The following is a 23,781-nucleotide window of genomic DNA, read 5'->3' as shown; positions in this document are numbered from 1 at the left end:
TTATTTACAATTTCTGATGTTTGACCCCCGATGAACCCATTTTGTGTATACTTATATTAAAGGAGTACTCTGGGATATAAAAATGTATCCCCTATGCTAAGGGTAGGGGATAAGTGTCAGATTGTGGGGGGACGTGTCCGACTGCTGGGACCGCCTGTGATCTCCTGAATGGGGCATGTTAAACACCATACAAATCTCTGGTTCTTCCATAGAGCTGCATGAAGGGGACATATCGGCTGCTGCTTCTTGCAGTGGTAGACATGCTCCATTTAGATGGAAAGCAGAGGGGCTGTGCAGGAGATCACGGGGACCCCCCCCCCCCCCCATGATCTGACACTTAATCCTTATGTTTTTATAAAGAGCACTCCTTTAATATATATTAAATAAATCTTACATTTTAATAAGGGCTTTAGTTGTTCTGTAATGATATTGCAATATAAATGTGCCCATTTCTAAGATTATTGTTATGAATAGTTCTCATGCACATTAGATTGTTGGCAGTCCCATCAAAACTGACAGCTTCAGAAGATACAGGTTTAATGTGCATTGGGGGCCTTTAAAGTGCTTCTACAACTGCAACTAAAAAGGCAGATTCAAATAATATCTATAAAAAATATATATTTTTTCATTGTAATTTTCAAACACATTTGTGTAAATTGACCAACACAATAATTAACCTCTTAATGACCGCTGAGGCTATACTTTTTGTGAACTGGATATTTCCTGTTGGAGTTCATTCCCTGGAACTGCAAGTCCAATTATTCCTTGTTTGTAAGTGTGGGGTCACTTTTCTCCATACCACACATCAGGTATGCTGTTAAAAATAAACATTGAGGTAAAAATCACAGAAGAATTAAATGAAACACAGGTACAGACACTATATGATGAACTACACTAACTTTACAGCCCCTGTAGCTTAGTAAAAATTTAAAAAAATTAGGAATACCCCTTTAAGGATTAGTGTAGCATACTCTCTAATAAAAAAAATCTCTTACATTGAATAGAATAGCCCAGAGGAATACTATGAAGAGGGTAACAGCAACAAACTTTATTCCCATGATGGGCATCAGTCTAACCCACCAGTCTATAAAGTTTAGCCAATACTCTATGGAGAAATTAAGTACAGTGATCCCTCAAATTACAACGGCCTCAACATACTGTACAATATTTTCAACATACAATGGTCTTTTCTGGACAATTGTAACTTGAAACCAGACTCAACATACAATGCTACAGACAGTCCAGAACTGCAAAACGTGTCAATGGCTGGAAGAACTGACAAAGCAGAATGGACATTTCACTGGGAAAGCCCCTGTATTCCTATAGTATATGCACTGACTGGTGTCTGGTAGTGCCCCCTACAGTACAGGGAGGTATTACATGTTCTGTACTACTCTTTACCTGTGCCACAGTTAGCTGCTCCTTTGGACACCAGGTGAGGGTGGCTCCACTTTACTTTTTTTCGGACACTTTGTGTAATGTACAGGACCCTGAAGAAGCTCCTGTGCTCTACATAGACAGTGATTTACAGCTCCCAGCAGCTCTTTCTTACTTTTATATGTAAGGAAAATGTTTTATCTTTATTAGTTATCTACTTATTTTTCTTTAATCCCCACTTATTCCTATTTTTGGATGACATTTTGGTGGCTTCAGAACCAATTACCAGGTTTCCATAGAGTTATGGTCTCAACATGCAATGGTTTCAACATACAATGGTCGTCCTGGAACCAATAAATATTGTATCTTGAGGGACCACTGTAAAGGTAAGAGGGTTATTCATATTTTTTGAGAGTGTGTGGGGTAATATATATGATAGAATTGGTAAATCTGGGGTCTGTCCTCTTGTCTTGCTGTTTTTTCTTTAGGCTATTCGTGTTTTTTTTATTATCTTTTACGTATGTGTAAAACCATGTTGTGAATATCAGATTTCCTTTCATTACTTTTATAGATTGCTTTCTTTGTGAAAATAAATGGCATCAAGGACAAACATTGCAAGAACAAAGCTAGAAAGACTATACTATACCTGTAAAATATTGTAAGTACTGCACGGTGAAAGACTTGATCAGGTGTAAAGAGTGTAGTGTGGGAATGGAAGCACTCTGGCTTATCTACATCATTAGCTCTCCTCTTACTGGCTAATGACTTGCTTGGCTTTGTGTACAGAGTGCCTGTGCAGATTACAGCTGATATAAAGAGCTGTGACAAGTAGTTTGAGAGTCCTCAAGCTCCCTGTCATAGCTCCCATCATCACTACACAGCAGCTGCACCCTGGTTCATTCACACATACTCTCTGCTTACACTCCATAAGCTGACCTTCAAGACATGGGCTTTGACTACAAATATAACAGATTTATGCTTCCCTGGATCCTAACTATAGGTGACTGCACCGTAAACAAATGCATCTATATTAGAGCTAGTGATGAGCGGCATTGGCCATATTCGGATTCGCGATATTTCGCAAATATATAGACAAATATTCATCCTATATTCGCGAATTTTGCGTATTCATTATATTTGCATATGCGAATATTCGCATATTCGTGTATTTGAGGAAGAAAACAGTGAGGGGGTGGGCAACTTTACTATTGGTTGCTATGGATGTTGTTGATAACCTCTGACAAGTGTATTTGCATCATTCTAATTGGCCCACAAGTGAAAAGAAGGAAATGTGAATATTCACGCATGCGAATATGCGCATATGCGAATATTCACATATGCGAATATACGCATATGCGTATATTCACATATGCAAATATGCGCATATACGGAAAACGAATATTCGCAATTTCGAATATATATAGCGAATTTATTCGCAATATTCACGAATTTGCGATATTCACGATAGAAATTCGAAATGCGAATATTCGCGCCCAACACTAATTAGAGCATGTGCTAAATGTAGAATTGGTTTTTCATATATATTTGCCTTCCTATTTCTAGAATAATATCCTATTGGAAGTCTAGTAATGGTGTCAGATTTCTCCACGATATAATAATTGAGGGTGCACTTCTGAACAGGATGGGTGGCATTATTGGGAAGAATGAGAATGATGGCATTAGAGCTTCCCGAATACATTAGATAGCTACTGGATGAAAGTTGTTCATTTGGCAGCTTTCACATCCAGCTCCAAAATAGACAGACATATATGGCATGATGTACTTAAATTCTGGCAAAGAAAGAATAATGAGAACTGCTACTAGACATTCAGCTCTTCCTAAAAATGAATGGGATATGTTCCACACATACACTACATGGGCACAACGATTGAGGCACTTACAAATACAACCTTGAACAGTGTTTTTTGCCATATGCTAACTCCTGCCAGTAGATGCGGCCTCTTCTAGTCACATTGGCCATGCCCCTCCCCCACCTACTTAGACTTGATTGATGACAACCTCAGTAGCGATGAAGCCTGGCAGCCCCATTGATCGAAATAGTTATGAGCTGTAATACAGACACAGCCAATGGCCAAGAGTGTTGTTGTAAATGGAAAGCTGAATGTTTTACTAATTTTTTACAACCCCTTTGAGAATTTTTGGAGACATGTTCATTTTCTGCAGCTGACTTTGCTACCCATTGACTTCAATGGTTAGGAAAATATGTAGCAGAAAAAATACTGTACATGTGGCCCTGCCTTTAGGGTAGGGTTACACCAGGCCGATGCACAGCGTATTTGATGCTGAAAATAATCTGTGAAGCAGTGGGAAATACCCTGTGTACAGGGCCGGACTAGGTGTGAAAACAGCCCTGGAAAAAATTACATACCAGCCCCATAGTGTTGCGTCATTATACCAACACGTCGTCATTTTCTTGTTCATAAAAGGTAAAATCATGCATTTTAAAGCACATTAGTTTCCCCCACATTAGGTGCAGTATAGTTCCCCCCACATTAGGTGCAGTATAGTTCCCCCCACATTAGGTGCAGTATAGTTCCCCCCACATTAGGTGCAGTATAGTTCCCCCACATTAGGTGCAGTATAGTTCCCCCACATTAGGTGCAGTATAGTTCCCCCACATTAGGTGCAGTATAGTTCTCCACATTAGGTGCAGTATAGCTCCCCCACATTAGGTGCAGTATAGTTCCCCCCACATTAGGTGCAGTATAGTTCCCCCCACATTAGGTGCAGTATAGTTCCCCCACATTAGGTGCAGTATAGTTTCCCCACATTAGGTGCAGTATAGCTCCCCACATTAGGTGCAGTATAGTTCCCCCCACATTAGGTGCAGTACAGTTCCCCCCACATTAGGTGCAGTACAGTTCCCCCCACATTAGGTGCAGTACAGTTCCCCACATTAGGTTCAGTACAGTCCCCATATTAGGTGCAGTATAATTCCCCACATTAGGTGTAGTCACTGAGGACAAGCAGGGCTCTGTACACTGAGGACAAGCAGGGCTCTGTACACTGAGGACAAGCAGGGCTCTGTACACTGAGGATAAGCAGGGCTCTGTACACTGAGCACAAGCAGGGCTCTGTACACTGAGGACAAGCAGGGCTCTGTACACTGAGGACAAGCGGGGCTCTGTACACTGAGGACAAGCGGGGCTCTGTACACTGAGGACAAGCAGGGCCCTGTACACTGAATACAAGCAGGGCTCTGTACACTGAGGACAAGCAGGGCTCTGTGCAGTGAGGACAAGCAGGACTCTGTACGCTGTACACTGAGGACAAGCAGGGCCCTGTACACTGAGGACAAGCCGGGCTCTGTACACTGAGGACAAGCAGGGCTCTGTGTACTGAGGACAAGCAGGGCCCTGTACACTGAGGACAAGCAGGGCCCTGTACACTGAGGACAAGCAGGGCTCTGTACACTGAGGACGGACCCCACACCCCCCCGCCCCCACACACCCCAATCCTCAAGTAGAAAAACAAGCTGTTGGAAGACTAAATTCCCAGCATGCTCTTACAGTGAGGACATGCTAGGAGTTGTAGTTCTACCAGCTAGCCAGTGGGAGGTAGATGTGAACAGATGGCCGGGGAGCGGAGCTTCACAAAAAGTTGTACAAAAAGTATCAGTTTGCGACTTTTTGTGCACCTTTTTTTAAAATGCTACAGCACGTTTTGTAAGCCAGGTCTGACCTGGCTTTAATTTGCGACTTTATTTAAGGGGGTTTGGACTGGGACCAAAAAAACACCCTGACATTTAAGAATAAGCAGTTCATTTTTTTTTTTTGGGTGGGGTCTGAATGCTGGGACCTCCACCAATCACCTCGCTTCAAGTTGCTCTCTAGCTGTTGCAAAGCTACAACTCCCCTCATGTCTGGAGCCTCAGTCATTATGGGATGCAGTTTTGTAACAGCTGAAGGCCACAGATTGGAGGACAGTGTCCCCATCATCACTGCAGAACTTACACATTACAGCAGTGATGGGACAGTTAGGAGAATACACAATGATTTCACTGACCTGAGTGATGTCTTCTCTGTCGTCGTTCCTTTTCCTCTGGTCCAGACGCCAGGTCTTCTTCCAGCTCCATCTTCTCTGCAGAGTCTGAGGCCCAAACTTCATTGTCTCCTCACTATGTCAGCAGATCCTCATCCTCTGTATGACGACAATAATCATTATAATACTGCCAGATACTGTGCCCTAAATAAAATGCTGCCACACACTGCACCCACTGAATGTAATACTGCCACATACTGTACCCACTGAATATAATACAGCCATACACTGCGCCCTGAATATAATACTGCCATACACTGCGCCCCCAATATAATACTGCCATACACTGAGCCCTGAATATAATACTGCCATACACTGCGCCCCAAATATAATACTGCCATACACTGAGCCCTGAATATAATACTGGCATACACTGCGCCCCAAATATAATACTGCCACACACTGAGCCCTGAATATAATACTGGCATACACTGCGCCCCAAATATAATACTGGCATACATTGCACCCCAAATATAATACTGCCATACACTGTGCCCTGAATATAATACTGGCATGCACTGTGCCCTGAATATAATACTGCCATGCACTGTGCCTTGAATATAATACTGCCATACACTGAGCCCTGAATATAATACTGCCATACACAGCGCCCTGAATATAATACTGCCATACACTGCACCCTGAATATAATACTGCCATACACTGTGCCCTGAATATAATACTGCCATACACTGCACCCTGAATATAATACTGCCATACACTGCGCCCTCAATATTATACTGCCATACACTGCGCCCTGACTATAATACTGCCATACACTGCGCCCTGAATATAATACTACCATACACTGCGCCCTGAATATAATACTGCCATACACTGCGCCCAGAATATAATACTGCCATACACTGCACCCTGAATATAATACTGCCATACACTGCGCCCTGAATATAATGCTGCCATACACTGCACCCTAAATATATAACTGCCATACACTGTGCCCTGAATATAATAATGCCATGCACTGCGCCCTGAATATAATACTGCCATACACTGAGCCCTGACTATAATACTGCCATACACTTTGCCCTGAATATAATAATGCCATACACTGCGCCCCAAAAATAATACTGCCATACACTGAGCCCTGAATATAATACTGCCATACACTGCGCCCCAAATATCCAAATATAATACTGCCATACACTGAGCCCCAAACATAATACTGGCATACACTGCACCCTGAATATAATACTGCCATACACTGCGCCCTGAATATAATACTGCCATACACTGCGCCCTGAATAGAATACTGCCATACACTGCGCCCTGAATAGAATACTGCCATACACTGCGCCCTGAATATAATACTGCCATACACTGCGCCCTGAATATAATACTGCCATACACTGCGCCCTGAGTATAATACTGCCATACACTGCGCCCTGAATATAATACTGCCATACACTGCGCCCTGAATATAATACTGCCATACACTGCTCCCTGAATATAATACTGCCATGCACCGTGCCCTAAACATAATACTGCCATTAGTCTTTGGATTAGCCTTTGGATAGGGGATAAGTTATAGATTGCGGGGGGTCCAAGCACGATCGCCTGAACGGGGGCCCAGTCATTATGCCAGAAGCCGACGTCTGACCCCACAGGAAGCCGTGGTCGGCACGCTCCCTCCATGTATCTCTATGGAATATACGGAGGGGTGTGTCGGCCGGCACTTCGTGCGGGGTCGGCATACCTCTTTTTCAGCTGACTGCCAGGGCCCGTACTGGAGATCGCGGGGGTCCCAGCGCTCGGACCCCCCCCCCCCCCCACAATCTATAACTTATCCCATATTCTTTGGACCCGCATCTATCAATCATGCATATACACCTCCCCCCTTATCCTTGGTTTCCTCAGCCTCACACCACCCCAAACCCCCCATCCTTGTTATCCTCACCAACACCCCCCTGCCTCCCCCCCTTCAATCATAAATATATACCCCTCCCCTCATCCTTGGTCCTAACCCCCCAGCCTCCCCCCATTAATCATAAATATACACACCCCTCCCTCATCCTTGGTCCTAACCCCCCAGCCTCCCCCCCATCAATCATAAATATACACCCCCCTCATCCTTGGTCCTAACCCCCCCCCCCCCCCATCAATCATAAATATACACCCCCCCTCCTCATCCTTGGTCCTAACCTCCCAGCCTCCCCCCATCAATCATAAATATACACCCCCCCCTCATCCTTGATCCTAACCCCCCCATCAATCATAAATATACACACCCCCCCCCCTCCTCATCCTTGGTCCTAACCCCCCAGCCTCCCCCCATCAATCAAAATTATACACCCCCCCCCCTCCTTATCCTTGGTCCTAACCCCCCAGCCTCCCCCCATCAAGCATAATTATACACCCCTTCCTCCTTGTTCGTCACCCCCAGCCTCCCCCCCCATCAATAATACATATACAACACCCCCCTCTCCTCAGTCTTACCTTAATCACACGCAGATCCGTCCCGCGCTCAGCAGCAGTTCCACGCTCCCAGCTTTACGGCGTGAAGACGCAGGGGGGAATGACGCCGCATGTGACGTCACACGTGATTCCCCTGTGCTCCCAGGGCTACGGACAGACAGAGTGGCAGACAGAGCGGGCGGACACAGACCAGAGCGGCCAGCAAATTTTCGGCCCCAAAGTGGCCCCAGGCCCAGCGGCCCACCGGGATAGATCCCGGTATCTCGGTAGGCCAGTCCGGGCCTGCCTGTGTATGAGCTAGGAGCAGACACAGGGCTTTCCCCGCTACAGCCCTGTGTCTGCAACAAGTTTCAGAGGCCAGCTGCGCATAACAGTTATGCCGGCCTCCAAACCTTATTGCAGACATAGGGCTGTAGCAGGGAAAGCCCTGTGTCTGCTCCTAGCTTGTACATAGTGTATTCCCACTGCTTGGCAGATTTGTCGCAGCGTCAAATATGCTGCATATTCACCCAGTGTGATCCTACCCTTAAATGGGTACTCCGGCCGTAAGACATCTTATCCCCTATCCAAAGTATCGGAAGGGTAAAGATTTTTTAAAGGGGTACTCCGGTGAAAACCTTTTTTCTTTTAAATCAACTGGTGGCAGAACGTTAAACATATTTGTAAATTACTTCTGTTAAAAAATCTTAATCCTTCCAGTACTTATTAGCTGCTGAAGGCTATAGAGGAAATTCCTTTCTTTTTGCAACACTGATAACATCACGAACACAGTGCTCTCTGCTGACATCTCTGTCCATTTTAGCAACCATGCATAGCAAATGTATGCTAAGGGCACCATGGTGGCTCAGTGGTTAGCACTGCTGCCTTGCAGTGCTCGGGACTTGGGTTCAAATCCCACTAAGCACAACAATAAATAAAGTGTTATTATTATTATTATAATAATGTCAGCAGAGAGAACTGTGCTCGTGATGTCATCAGAGAGCATTCCAAAAAGAAAAGAATTTCCTCTGTAGTATTCAGCAGCTAATAAGTACAGGAAGGATTAAGATTTTTTTTAATAGAAGTAATTTACAAATATGTTTAACTTTCTGCCACCAGTTGATTTAAAAGAAAAAAGGTTTTCACCGGAGTACCCATTTAATAGAAGTAATTTACAAATATGTTTAACTTTCTGGCACCAGTGGATTTAAAAAAAAAATGTTTTCCACCGAAGTACCTGTGGTGATCCACGGTGTATGGCGGGACCGTGGGGTGTAGCAGTGTAGGTGGATGGGGCAAGATGATATTAACCCCCGGGGCAAGGTGTTGTTAACCCCTAATGTTCGTGACACCAGAGTGTTTTTTTGGTACCCGAACCACACGAACGGTATCTCCGCTATTCCAATGGCTAGGTAGTGAAAGGAGAGTCCATAACTAGTTATGGTTTAACCCCTTCATGACCCAGCCCATTTTCACCTTCATGACCTGGGCATTTTTTGAAAATCTGACCACTGTCACTTTAAACATTAATAACTCTGGAATGCTTTTACTTATCCTTCTGATTCCGAGATTGTTTTTTCGTGACATATTCTACTTTATGTTATTGGGAAAATTTCACTGATATTTGCATCCTTTCTTGGTAAAAAATCTAAAAATTTCATGAAAATTTTGAAAATTTAGCATTTTTCTAACTTTGAAAGTCTCTGCTTGAAAGGAAAATGGATATTCCAAATAAATTACATATTGATTCACATATACAATATGTCTACTTTGTGTTTACATAAAAAATTGACAAGTTTTTACTTTTGGAGGGCACCAGAGGGCTTCAAAGTTCTGCAGCAATTTTCCAATTTTTCTCAAGATTTTCAAAATTGTAATTTTTCAGGGCCCAGTTCAGGTTGGAAGTGGATTTGAAGGGCCTTCATATTAGAAATACCCCATAAATGACCCCATTATAAAAACTGCACCCACCAAAGTATTCAAAATGACATTCAGTAAGTGTTTTAACCCTTTAGGTGTTTCACAGGAATAGCAGCAAAGTGAAGGAGAAAATTCTAAATCTTCATTTTTTACACTCGCATTTTCTTGTAGACCCAATTTTTGAATTTTTACAAGGGGTAAAAGGAGAGAAATCACCCTAAAATTTGTAACCCAATTTCTCTTGAGTAAGGAAATACCTCATATGCGTATGTAAAGTGTTCGGCGGGCGCAGTAGAGGGCTCAGAAGGGAAGGAGCGACAATGGGATTTTGGAGAGTGAGTTTTTCTGAAAGGGTTTTTGGGGGGCATGTCCGATTTAGGAAGCCCCTATGGTGCCAGAACAGTGGACCCCCCCCACATGTGACCCCATTTTGGAAACTATACCCCTCATGGAATTTAATAAGGGGTGCAGTGAGCATTTACACCCCACTGGCGTTTGACAGATATTTGAAACAGTGGACTGTGCAAATCAAAAATTTTATTTTTCATTTTCACAGACCACTGTTCCAAAAATCTGTCATACACCAGTGGGGTGTAAATTCTCACTGCACCCCTTATTACATTCCGTGAGGGGTGTAGTTTCCAAAATGGGGTCACATATGGATATTTATTGTTTTGCGTTTGTCAGAACTGCTGTAACAATCAGCCACCCCTGTGCAAATCGCCTCAAATGTACATGGCGCACTCTCCCTTCTGGGCCTTGTTGTGCGCCCCCAGAGCACTTTGCGCCCACATATGGGGTATCTCCGTAGTCGGGAGAAATTGCGTTACAAATTTTGGGGGTCTTTTTTCCCTTTTACCTCTTGTGAAAATGAAAAGTATAGGGCAACACCAGCATGTCAGTGTAAAAAATTTATTTTTTTACACTAACATGCTGGTGTAGACCCCAACTTCACCTTTTCATAAGGGGTTAAAGAAGAAAAAGCCCCCCAAAATTTGTAAGGCAATTTCTCCCGAGTACGGCGATACCCCATATGTGTCCCAAAACTGTTGCCCTGAAATACGACAGGGCTTCAAAGTGAGAGCGCCATGCGCATTTGAGGCCTGAATTAGGGATTTGCATAGGGGTGGACATAGGGGTATTCTATGCCAATGATTCCCAAACAGGGTGCCTCCAGCTGTTGCAAAACTCCCAGCATGCCTGGACAGTCAATGGCTGTCCGGCAATACTGGGAGTTATTATTTTGCAACAGCTGGAGGCTCCGTTTTGGAAACAGTAGCGTACCAGACGTTTTTCATTTTTTGGGGGGAGGGGGGCTGTGTAGGGGTATGTGTATATGTAGTGTTTTTTTACTTTTTATTTTAGGTTAGTGTTAGTGTAGTGTAGTGTTTTTAGGGTACAGTCACATGGGCAAAGGTTCACAGCAAGTTTGCCACTGGAAGTTTGAGCTGCAGCGCAAAATTTGCGCCATCTCAAACTTTCAGCACTCACTGTAAACCTCCGCCCATGTGAGTGTACCCTGTACATTCACATTGGGGGGAGGGGGCAAACATCCAGCTGTTGCAAACTCCGAGCATGCCCTTTGGCTGTCCGTGCATGCTGGGAGTTGTAGTTTTGCAACAGCTGGAGGAACACTGGTTTGGAAACACTAAGTTAAGTAATAAACTTTCAAGTGTTTTGCAACCAAGCTTAGTGTTTCCAAACCAGTGTGCCTCCAGCTGTTGCAAAACTACAACTCCCAGCATGCATGGTCTGTCAGTGCATACTGGGAGTTATAGTTTTGCAACAATTGCAACAGCTGGAGGCACTATGGTAGGAAACGGACAATGTTTCCCAACTAGTGTGCCTCCAGTTGTTGCAAAACTACAACTCCCAGCATGCCCAGACTGCCCAGGCATGCTGGAAGTTGTAGTTCGGCAATATCTGAAGGATCAGATGTTGCCGAACTACAACTTCCAGCATGCTTGGGCAGTCTGGGCATGCTGGGAGTTGTAGTTTTGCAACATCTGGAGGTCCACAGTTTGGAGACCACTGTATAATGGTCTACAATCTGTGCTCTTCCAGATGTTAGAGAACTACAACTCCCAGCATGCCTGGACAGACTGAGCATGCTGAGATTTGTAGTTTTGCAACATCTGGAAGAGCACAGATTGGAGACCATTATACAGTGGTCTCCAAACTGTGGGCCTCCAGATGTTGCAAAACTACAACTCCCAGCATGCCCAGAAAGCCAAAGGCTGTCTGGGCATGCTGGGAGTTGCATTTTTGAAACTCTCAGAGGCAGCAGTGAGATCGCTTTACGGCGATCTCACTGCTGCCAATGAAGATGCCGCACTGCTGCCGGAAACTCACCTCCGGGACGCAGCGCAGCCGGGACCGCATGGAGGACGCCGGGACCGCTCGGGACGCCGCATGGACGGGTAAGTGACGCCGGGGGACGGGTCAGGGACACTTAGCAGAGCGGTGTGTGTCCCGATCCCCGTGATCGGGACTCACACACCGCGCTGCTAAGTATTCTGAGAGCGAAACGCTGCTATCAGCTAGTCAGATTTGACCAGCTGATAGCAGCGATCGCTGGGGGGGGTGGAGGATGAAACCCCCCGTGGTCGCACGGTAAGATGGCTGGCTATCAGTGATAGCCACCATCTTTCCGGGCGCTGCGGGATGCCGCGAGTAGCGGCAGTAATGTTCATGACGTACCTGTATGTCATGGGTCGGGAACACCTTGCCACCCATGACGTACAGGTATGTCATAGGTCGGGAAGGGGTTAACTGAGGCTTTACTGGGTTTAGATAGATGGTATTATCCTCACCGCTAGGCCAGATTCCCAGAAAGGTGGCCAGGAACACAGAAGAACACCAATTAGACTGGTAATAGACTATAGATAATTATCTTGAGGTTTGACTTTAGACTGGACTTGAACATGGGTAGTGACAGCAGACATAGACTTTTGACTTACTGGAATGACTGTAAATTTGAGGCCTTCCAGGTGATGGTCACTAGCACTGAGCCAAAGCCCAGGTGCTCTACACAACCTCTCACAGGTACTTTAGACTAACTGTACATTAGGACACTGACTATCCATAAAATAAAATAGATAACAGTACAGTAACAGCAGGGGAGACACTGCAGGAGAGCCCCCAGGTCACTGAGGGACTCAACCTGACAGGGACTAAAGGTAGTACAGAACCATGTTCTGTACTGGGACATTACAGTACCCCTTTAAGGACTTAGCTCAGTTTCACCTTAACCCCTTAACGACGAAGGACGTATATTTACGTCCTCCGCCGGCTCCCGGGTCGGTCCCGGCGGCCATCAACGGCCGGGACCCGCGGCTAATACAGGACATCACTGATCGCGGTGATGCCCTGTATTAACCCTTCAGACGCGACGAGCAAAGCTGACCGCCGCATCTGAAGCGAAAGGGAAAGTATCCCGGCTGCTCAGTCGGGCTGTTCTGGACAGCCGCGGTGAAATCACGGCGTCCCGAACAGGTTACAGAACACCTGGAGGGCCCTTACCTGCCTCCTAGGTGTCCGATCGGCGAATGACTGCTCCGTGCCTGAGATCCAGGCAGGAGCAGTCAAGCGTCGATAACACTGATCACAGGCTTGTTAATACACGCCAGTGATCTGTGTAAAAGATCAGTGTGTGCAGTGTTATAGGCCCCTATGGGACCTATAACACTGCAAAAAAAAAAGTTTAAAAAAAGTGTGAATAAAGATCATTTAACCCCTTCCCTAATAAAAGTTTGAATCACCGCCCTTTTCCCATAAAAAAAATAAAACAGTGTAAATAAAAATAAAAATAAACATATGTGGTATCACCGCGTGCGTAAATGTCCGAACTATAAAAATATATCATTAATTAAATCGCACGGTCAATGGCGTACACGTAAAAAGCGTATTTTTAGTCACTTTTTATACCATTAAAAATTTATAAAAAGTGATCAAAAAATCCGATCAAACAAAGATAAAATCTTCAGATCATGGAGAAAAACATGAGCCCTCATACCGCCCTGTACGTGGAAAAATAAAAAAGTTATAGGGGTCAGAAGAGGACATTCTTAAACGTATAAATTTTCCTGCATGTAGTTATGATTTTTTCCAGAAGTACGACAAAATAAAACCTATATAAGGAGGGTACCATTTTAACCGTATGGACCTACAGAATAATGATAAGGTGTCATTTTTACCGAAATATGCACTGCGTAGAAACGGAAGCCCCAAAAACTTACAAAATGGGTTTTTTTTTCGATTTTGTCGCACAATGTTTTTTTTTTCCATTCCGCCGTGGATTTTTGGGTAAAATGACTAATGTCACTGCAAAGTAGAATTCATGACGCAAAAAATAAGCCATAATATGGATTTTTAGGTGGAAAATTAAAAGGGTTATGATTTTTAAAAGGTAAGGAGGAAAAAACGAAATTGCAAAAACTGAAAAATCCTGCGTCCTTAAGGACGCAGCCCTTTTTTTGAAAATCTGACCACTGTCACTTTATATATTAATAACTCTGGGATGCGTTTACCTATCATTCTGATTCCGAGATTGCTTTTTCTTGACATATTCAACTTTAACATAGTGATAAATTTTTGTCATTACGGTACTTGCATCCTTTCATGAATGCTTTTAAGGAAAATGGATATTCAAAATGAATTATATATTGATTCACAAAATACAATATGTCTTCGTTATGTTTGCATCATAAAGTTGACATGTTTTTACTTTTTGAAGACATTAGAGGGCTTCAAAGTTCAGCAGCAATTTTAAAAATTTTCATGAAAATTTCAAAAATGGAAATTTTCAGGGACCAGTTCAGTTTGAAGTGGATTTGAGGAGCTTTCATGTTGAAAATACCCCATAAATTACCCCATTATAAAAACTGCACCCCTCAAAGTATTTAAAATGACATTCAGAAAGTCTGTTAACCCTTTAGGTGTTTCACTGGAATAGCAGCAAAAAAAAAAAGGAGAGGAATTCCCCAAAAATTTGTAACTCCATTTCTCTCGAGTAAGAAAATATCTCATATGTGGATGTCAAGTGCTCTTTGGGTGCATTAGAGGGCTCAGAAGGGAACGAACGACAGTGGGATTTTGGAGAGTGAGTTTTTCTGAAATGGTTTTTGGGGGGCATGTCGCATTTAGGAAGCCCCTGTGGTACCAGAACAGCAAAAAAACAAAACAAAACACATGGCATACTATTTTGGAAACTACACCCCTCAAGGAACGTAACAAGGGGTACAGTGAGCCTTAACACCCCACAGGTGTTTCACGACTTTTCGTTAAAGTCGGATGAGTAAATTAAAATGCATTATTCTTTCACTAAAATGCTGGCTTTTCCCCAAATTTTACATTTTTACAAGGGGTAATATTAGAAAATGCCCCCCCAAATTTGTAACCCCATTTCTTATGAGTATGGAGATACCCCATGTGTGGACGTCAAGTGCTTTTGGTGAGAGAATTTGTTTAGAATGGAAGTCGGGGGCCATGTGCGTTTACAAAGCCCCCATGGTGCCAGAACAGTGGACCCCCCTCCGCCCCATGTGACCCCATTTTTAAACTACACCCCTCACAGAATTGAATAAGGGGTGCAGTGAGTATTTACACCCCACTGGCGTTTGACAGACCTTTGGAACAGTGGGCTGTGCAAATGAAAAATGAAATTTTTCATTTTCACGGACCACTGTTCCAAAAATCTGTCAGACACCTGTGGGGCCTAAATGCTCACTGTACCCCTTATTACATTACGTGAGGGGTGTAGTTTCCAAAATAGGGTCATATGTGGGGGGTTCTGGCACCATGGGGGCTTTGTAAACACGTGGCCTTCAATTCCTGACAAATTTTGTCTCCAAAAGCCCAATGGCGCAAATTTTTCATTAGTGAAAATGAAAAATTTTGGGTAACACCAGCATTTTTTTTTTCCCATCCAACTTTAACAAAAATGTGTGGGAAAACTTCTGTGGGGTCTTAAAGCTCACTTTACCCCTTGTTACGTTCCGTGAGGGGTGTAGTTTCCAAAATGGGGTCACACATGGGTATTTATTTTTTTGCATTTATGTCAGAACCGCTGTAAAATCTGCCACCCCTGTGCAAATCACAAATTTAGGCCTCAAATGTACATAGTGCGCTCTCACTCCTGAGCCATGTTGTGCGCACGCAGAGCTTTTTGCGTCCACATATGGAGTATTTCCGTACTCGGGAGAAATTGTATTACAAATTTGGGGGGGGGGTCTTTTTTTCCTTTTATCTCTTGTGAAAATGAAAAGTATAGGGCAACACCAGCATGTTAGTGTGAAAAACTTTATTTTTACACTAACATGCGGGTGTGGACCCCAACTTTTCCTTTTCATAAGGCCTACATTAGGGATTTGCATAGGGGTGGACTCGGATGCAAACATTACAATTGGTTCTGCTATCAAAAATATTCTACGTCAGTGATTCCCAAACAGGGTGCCTCCAGCTTTTGCTAAATTCCCAGCATGCCTGGACAGTCAATGGCTGTCCGGAAATGCTGGGAGTTGTTGTTTTTCAACAGCTGGAGGCTCCGTTTTGGAAACACTGCCCCAATTTTATTTTTATTGGGGGAAAGGGGGGGGACAGTGTACATGTGTGTATATGTAGTGTTTTACCCTTTATTTTGTGTAGGTGTAGTGTAGTGTTTTTAGGGTACATTCACACGGGTGTGGGTTTAAGGTGAGTTTCCCACTAGGAGTTTGAGCTGCGGCGGAAAATTTGCCACAGCTCAAACTTAAAGCAGGAAACTCACTGTAAACCCACCGTGTGAATGTACCCTGTACATTCACATGGGGGGCAAACCTCCAGCTGTTGCAAAACTACAACTCCCAGCATGCACTGACAGACCGTACATGCTGGGAGTTGTACTTTTGCAACAGCTGAAGGCACACTGGTTGGAAAACCTTCAGTAATGTTCTGTTACCTAACTCAGTATTTTCCAACCAGTGTGCCTCCAGCTGTTGCAAAACTACAACTCCCAGCATGTACTGATCGCTGAAGGGCATGCTGGGAGTTGTAGTTATGCAACAGCTGGAGGCATGCAAGTACAACTCCGTGCATGCTGGGAGTTATAGTTTAGCAAGATTTTGAGGGTCACGATTTAAAGACCACCGCACAGTGATCTCCAAACTGTGGACCTCTAGATGTTGCAAATCTAGAAATCCCAGCATGCCCAGACAGCAAACTGCTGTGTGGGCATGCTGGGAGTTGTAGTTCTGCAAGATCTAGAGGGCCACAATTTAAAGACCACTGCACAGTGATCTCCAAACTGTACCCCTCTAAATCTTGCAAAACTACAAATCCCAGCCTGCCCAAACAGCAAACAGCTGTCTGGACATGCTGGGAGTTGTAGTTTTGCAACATCTGGAGGGCTACAGTTTAGAGACCACTGCATAGTGGTCTCCAAACTGTCACCTCCTGCAGCCTGGTCACCTCCTGCCACCTGGTAAGGGACCTCCACCGCCGCTCACATCACGGTTCCCCCGCTCTTCCCGGACCACCGTGGGTGGGCAGAGCGGGGAAACCAAACTTTAACCCCCAGCCCCCGATCTGCTATTGGTCGGTCCCTTCTGACCAACCAATAGCAGGGATAGGAGGGGTGGCACCCCTGACCACTTCACTCCAATCCATTCAGGGGGATCAGGGGTGTCTTGGACACCTCCGATACCCCTTTTTTTCCAGGAAATCGGGTCACCGGAGACCCATATGACCCGGAATTGCCCCAGATTCAGACCGGCGATTTCGGGTGATCGTCGACATGATTCTGCGACCGGCTAGCGGCAGGGACTGAAATTCCCACGGGCATACCTGTACGCCCTGCGTCCTTAAGGACTCAGTATGCAGGGCATATGGGTATGCCCTGCATCCTGAAGAGGTTAAAGGTCCCATTGGACGCCACTGTCAGCTTAGGGTTAAAAGCTGGCCGCGGCTACAGGAATCAGCTGAGGGCCGTCCGGTATGGTGCGGGCTCGAGTCAGGAGCCTGCAATATACACTGTTAACGGCACAAGGACCTGTATACACATCCTTGGTCTTAACAGGTTAAGAACCATTTACATGTGTAAAATGGACAGTAATCAGCTGACAAATAAGCAGATATGTTGCAGAGATGTTTGCCAGCTAATTGGATATATTGTGCATCCTTTAAAATTTCTGCTATCGGCTGCACTTGACCCTGTGAGGATGTGCGGCCGACAGTGATGAATTCAATGGACTGGATCCTTTGTGCAGCCAAGCTGATTTATTAAGCATTGTGAGAACTTTTTTGCACATTTTAGCTTTGATGTTGAGGTCAATGGGGAAAATTCAGAAAAGGTATGTAATGTTTCCGCAACATAAATTGAAATTCTACCGATTTAATAACTACACAAGATGTAAGGGTAGGTTTCTACACAGTTTTTTTTTTCTGGCCTTTTTTTTTAAACTGCTACTGCAATTTCTGAGCCAAAGCAGAAGTGTATTCAAAAGAAATGGGAAATATAAATGAAGGACCTATACTTCTTTGGCTCAAAAAATGCCAGGAAAAAAAACTGTATAGAAATCTAGCGTAAGGGTATGTTCACACGGGTGGATTTATTTGCGGGTTTCCCGCTGCGTATTTGAATGCGGGAAACCCGCAAATAAATCCGCCCGTTTGAACGTACCCTAAGACAGACAGAATCAGCAGGTTTCTTCTTTATACAAACAAAGACAGGACATGATTGTTGCCTCAATCTGACTGGTTCTTAACCAGAAATACTCACAGACTGGGTTATATGCATTAAACCATAATAATAGCAAAGATGTTTAAAAACCATAGCAACCGTACTGAGTGTAATTCACAGATAATGGAACCCTTGCATTACTTCATTTCATGTACAGAACTTGTGTGTGCTATAATTGCACCAGGCTCTGAACTCACATATAAAACACATAAAACAGTTGTGATTGTTCATAAAAAGATGACATTTATTGCTCAGGAAGGCAACAAATCACAAAAACAAGTACAATAAATATGAGCTTACTGAGCAACAGACTTGTACAGCAGGAAAGGCCCTGTCTGTGGTGCTTACAAATTAGAATTACCAACACTCCCGAAACCTCTACTTCTGGATGGGATTGACGTAGCCATTATTCTGCAGGCTGGTTTACAGAATAGTCCTGACAAAATCAGAGCTCAAAACTCTGGACAGATTTATCAAAACGTGTCCAGAGAAAAAGTTGCTGAGTTGCCCGATAGCAACCAATCAGATCGCTTCTTTCATTTTTCAGAGGCCTTTTCAAAAATGAAAGAAGCGATCTGATTGGTTGCTATGGGCAACTCAGCAACTTTTTCTCTGGACACGTTTTGATAAATCTCCCCCTATTTTTACAAGAAGGGTGTAAGGCAGTGTTCCCCAACCAGTGTGCCCTCGGCTATTGCAAAACTACAACTCACCGCATGTGGCTGTCCAGTATTGCTGGGAGTTGTAAAAGCTAGATAAGCACTGGTTGTGAAACAGGGGTTTAATCCCTGAAAGGGGTACTCCTGTGGAAAACTTTCTTTTTTAAATCAACTGGTGCAAGAAAGTTAAACAGATTTGTAAGTCACTTCTATAAAAATAAATCTTAATCTTTCCAGTACTTTTTAGGGGCTGTATACTAAAGAGAAATCCAAAAAAGAAATGCATTTCCTCTGATGTCATGACCACAGTGCTCTCTGCTGGCCTCTGCTGTCCATTTTAGCAACTGTCCAGAACAGGAAAAAATCCCCATAGCAAACATATGCTGCTCTGGACAGTTCCTAAAATGGACAGCAGAGGTCAGCAGAGAGCATTGTGGTCATGACATCAGAGGAAATGCATTTCTTTTTTTGGATTTCTCTTTAGTATACAGCCCCTAAAAAGTACTGGAAGGATTAAGATTTTTTAATAGAAGTCATTTACAAATCTGTTTAACTTTCTGGCACCAGTTGATTTAAAAAAAAAAAAAGTTTTCCACGGGAGTACCCCTTTAAGGACCAAGGGTTTTTCCGTTTTTGCACTTTCATTTTTTCCTCCTTACCTTTAAAAAATCATAACTCTTTCAATTTTGCACCTAAAAATCCATAAGATGGCTTATTTTTTACGCCGCCAATTCTACTTTGTAATGGCATCAGTAATTTTACCCAAAAATCTATAGCGAAACAGGAAAAAAAATCAGTGTGCAACCAAATTGAAGAAAAAACACCATTTTGAAAATTTTGGGGGCTTCCGTTTCTATGCAGTAAATTTTTCGGTAAAAATTACACCTTTTCTTTATTTTGTAGGTCCATACGATTAAAATGATACCCTACTTATACAGTAACCCCCCCAACATGCGATGGCCCGACATATGATCAAATCGACATCCGATGGCCTCTCAGAGGCCATCGCATGTCGATGTCAGCATCGACATACGATGCTTTTGTATGTCGGGGCCATCGCATTAACTGCTATCCGACAGCGCAAAATGCTTAAGCTACTGTCGGATAGCAGTTTAAGCAGCCCGGACAGGTTCACTTACCTATCCCCGCTGCTCTGTGTCCTCTTCGCGATCCTCCGGCGTCTTTTGCATCTTCTCCGGGGTCCGGGCCTCACTTTCCGGCATCGTTATTACGTCAGTGCGCACACCGTCCCAGCGTAGCAACGTAATAACGTCACCAGAAAGCGAGGCCCGGACACCGGGATCCGGAGCAGCGGGACAGCATCGGGAGCCCCTGGGAGACCCTCGGGAGCGGTGAGGACGGGGTCCGGAGCGGCGGGGACAGGTGAGTATAAATGTACTTTTACTATTGCACGAATCCCTCAACATACGATGGATTCAACAAACGATGGGTCGTTTGGAACGAATTACCATCGTATGTTGAGGGATCACTGTACAGGTTTGATTTTGTCGTACTTTGTAAATCATAACTACATGCAGTAAAATTTATACGTTTGTGGTTTAATTAACAATATATTTTAATAATTTGAACATTTCCACACGCGGCGAGGCAATACCACATATGTTTTTTTTTTTATTTACACTTTTTTTTAAATGGGAAAAGGGGGGTGATTCAAACTTTTTTTAGGGAAGGGGTTAAATGATCTTTATTAACTTTTTTCACTTTTTTTTGCAATGTTATAGCCCCCATAGGGGACTATAACACTGCAAACTCTGATCTTTTCATTGATCATTGTTATCCCATAGGATAACATTGATCAATGATTCATGCCTGGATCTCAGGCACAGAGCAGTCATTCGGTGATCGGACACACAGGAAGAAGGTAGACACCCTCCTTGTGTCCTGCAGCTGTTCAGCCCACTGAGCTAGCCGGGAGTAGTATACTTTCCCTTTAAACGCGGCGATCAACTTTGAATGTTGCGTCTAAAGGGTTAATAGCGCGCGGCACCGCGATTAGTCACGGGTCCCGGCCGTTGTTAGACGCCAAGCCTGACCCGCTATGATGCGTGGTCCCGCATAATAGAAAAGGAAGCGGACTCAGGCATACAGGTATGCCCTTGGTCTTTAATTAGTTAAAGAAACCTTTTCTTGTATTTCTGTTTTGTCTTATTCCTCTCTTATTCTTAGGGCCATCTTAGACAGACAGACATCTGGGTGATTGGCACTTGTCTAAAGAGCCTATTACAAGACTTGACAGTTGTGTTTCCATCAATCGTTGGCCAAACATCTCCTGACACACGAGGAGATGTGCGGCTGACATAACTGGATCCTGTGTACAGCTGGTAGCTACCTCTATACAGTCTTATAGATAATCAGTAATATGATATACAGATCCTGTGTATATCAAAAGCTTGCCGCTCAGGGAGGAGGGAAGATCGTCACCTAGGATCCCCCTACTCCTGATATCAATCCATCATGGGGTCTGTGTGAGTGGTCCACTACTGGACCGAATTATCATTACCTGACAAGAAGGATTATCTTTGCCTACTTGTCATATCTTGCTGGGGTTTAGCCTGTTATTTTTCCTAGATGGTTGTTGCCCCTGAAGAACCCCTCCTATCTACTAATTATCTAAGTACAGGGGGGAAACGCATCGGGACTTTGACAATACGCTGATTTAGAGGTTAATATTTGTACATCTTATACAGTCTATTGTCTTAATAGGGGCAGTATCTGATAAGCCCCTGATCTAACCTCTGATCGAAGAGGCAAGTTTGGTGTGTGGCACCTTGGTGATTTGGTGTTTTGTTTTGAGGACAAGTATTATTTTATTGCATACTCATTAAATGTTACATTTTAAATGAGCAAAATTCCAATTTATCGGTGAAATTGTTCTAAATTGCTCATAATTGCATCTTTGCATCTGATCTTTCTGTGACAATAGTGAGCTGCTTAGTTTAAAAAGGCCAGGCCTGGTCAGTATTTAAAATCTCATCTTTATTATTGTATACAAACAGGTAGAAAAACACCCATAAAATAACCCACCCTTAAAATTCCCCCCAACAAAAGCTAAGCAGAATACCACTGGGATGTATATGAAGATCACAATGCTACCAATAGTACAATCCTGCAATATCAGTCAAGTCAGCACACAATAAACGATATTTCAAGACTTGAAATATCGTTTATTGTGTGCTGACTTGACTGATATTGCAGGATTGTACTATTGGTAGCATTGTGATCTTCATATACATCCCAGTGGTATTCTGCTTAGCTTTTGTTGGGGGGAATTTTAAGGGTGGGTTATTTTATGGGTGTTTTTCTACCTGTTTGTATACAATAATAAAGATGACATTTTGAATATTTTTGGGCTAATTTTTGTAGGTTTTGTTGATCATTATTAGCCTTTTGGGCTTGTAGGTAATATATACTGGTCAGTATTTAGTACAAAAAGATAGCAACCCTAGCTGAACTCTCTATTCTGTATTACATAAAAAGACTTTGCAGAACTAAACAAGGCTGATTAAAGAAAATTTTATATTTATATCTTCTAAAGAAAAAAGTGAATAGCACACTTTTTCCCTGTCAGCAGATTACCATAGAAGAAGCTTTTTTTCTTAGGAGAAATCCACATTATATTTGATTGATAGGTGAAAGTTGTTGAAACTACTATAGAACACTGCAGGCATTTTTCTCTCCTTCTTCAATTATAAACATGTCATAAACCAATACCTTCACTATTAAGAAAATGGAGACATACAGGCTTAATCATCTTCACTCAGGTGCCATGACAATGATCGCTTAAAGGGGTATTCCAGGAAAAAACTTTTTTTTATATATATCAACTGGCTCCAGAAAGTTAAACAGATTTGTAAATTACTTCTATTAAAAAATCTTAATCCTTCCAATAGTTATTAGCTTCTGAAGTTTTCTGTCTAACTGCTCAATGATGATGTCACGTCCCGGGAGCTGTGCATGATGGGAGAATATCCCCATAGGAACTGTACAGCTCCTGGGACGTGAGTCATCAGAGAGCAGTTAGACAGAAAACAACTCAACTTCAGAAGCTAATAACTATTGGAAGGATTAAGATTTTTTAATAGAAGTAATTTACAAATCTGTTTAACTTTCCGGAGCCAGTTGATATATAAAAAAAGTTTTGGCCTGGAATACCCCTTTAAGATTAAGGGCTGGATGTACATTGGCAATTTTAGCTTCACTCTGTTCCTTCTTAAATCTTAAGTAACAGGATTATCCACCATAGAAATGGTAACTAGAACAACACACCTAAGGCCTCATTTACACATTCTGGATATTTACACAGTCTATGGAACAGGTTCCTCCCCAAAGTATGTGGAGGAAAGCACAGGAACATGGAGATGTGGTTATGTGGGTGATCTTAAAGATTGACAGCTCTTTTAGGTATCCAGATCTTCCTGTTTCCGACAGTCTCCTGGACATTCAGTGACAGTCGGTAAGTATGATCATAAGTAAGAAGCAGAACCAATTGCCTTAGGGTCCATTCACCCCTACACCGTTTCACACAGAGTGTGCATCTTCATACTCCTTGAAGAAGCTCTGTGTGAAACGGCATAGGGGGTAACTCATTGTGTACGGGTAAGGAGCCTAGCCATA

At 43.3% G+C, this 23,781-nt stretch overlaps 1 long non-coding RNA gene across 1 annotated transcript in view; it reads right to left on the bottom strand.

The window, feature by feature from the left end:
• Window positions 1–341: 341 nt before the first annotated feature.
• Window positions 342–23,781, bottom strand: part of LOC130369406 (uncharacterized) — a 72,494-nt gene continuing 49,054 nt past the window's right edge. Inside the window, exon 4 of the long non-coding RNA XR_008892740.1 lies at window positions 342–814. This is a non-coding gene — a long non-coding RNA (uncharacterized LOC130369406). The remainder of the gene's footprint in view (window positions 815–23,781) is intronic.

Source organism: Hyla sarda, chromosome 4 (genome assembly GCF_029499605.1).
Source record: "Hyla sarda isolate aHylSar1 chromosome 4, aHylSar1.hap1, whole genome shotgun sequence".
In the NCBI taxonomy this organism is placed as follows: domain Eukaryota; kingdom Metazoa; phylum Chordata; class Amphibia; order Anura; family Hylidae; genus Hyla; species Hyla sarda.
This window is presented reverse-complemented; position numbering and strand designations above follow the sequence as displayed.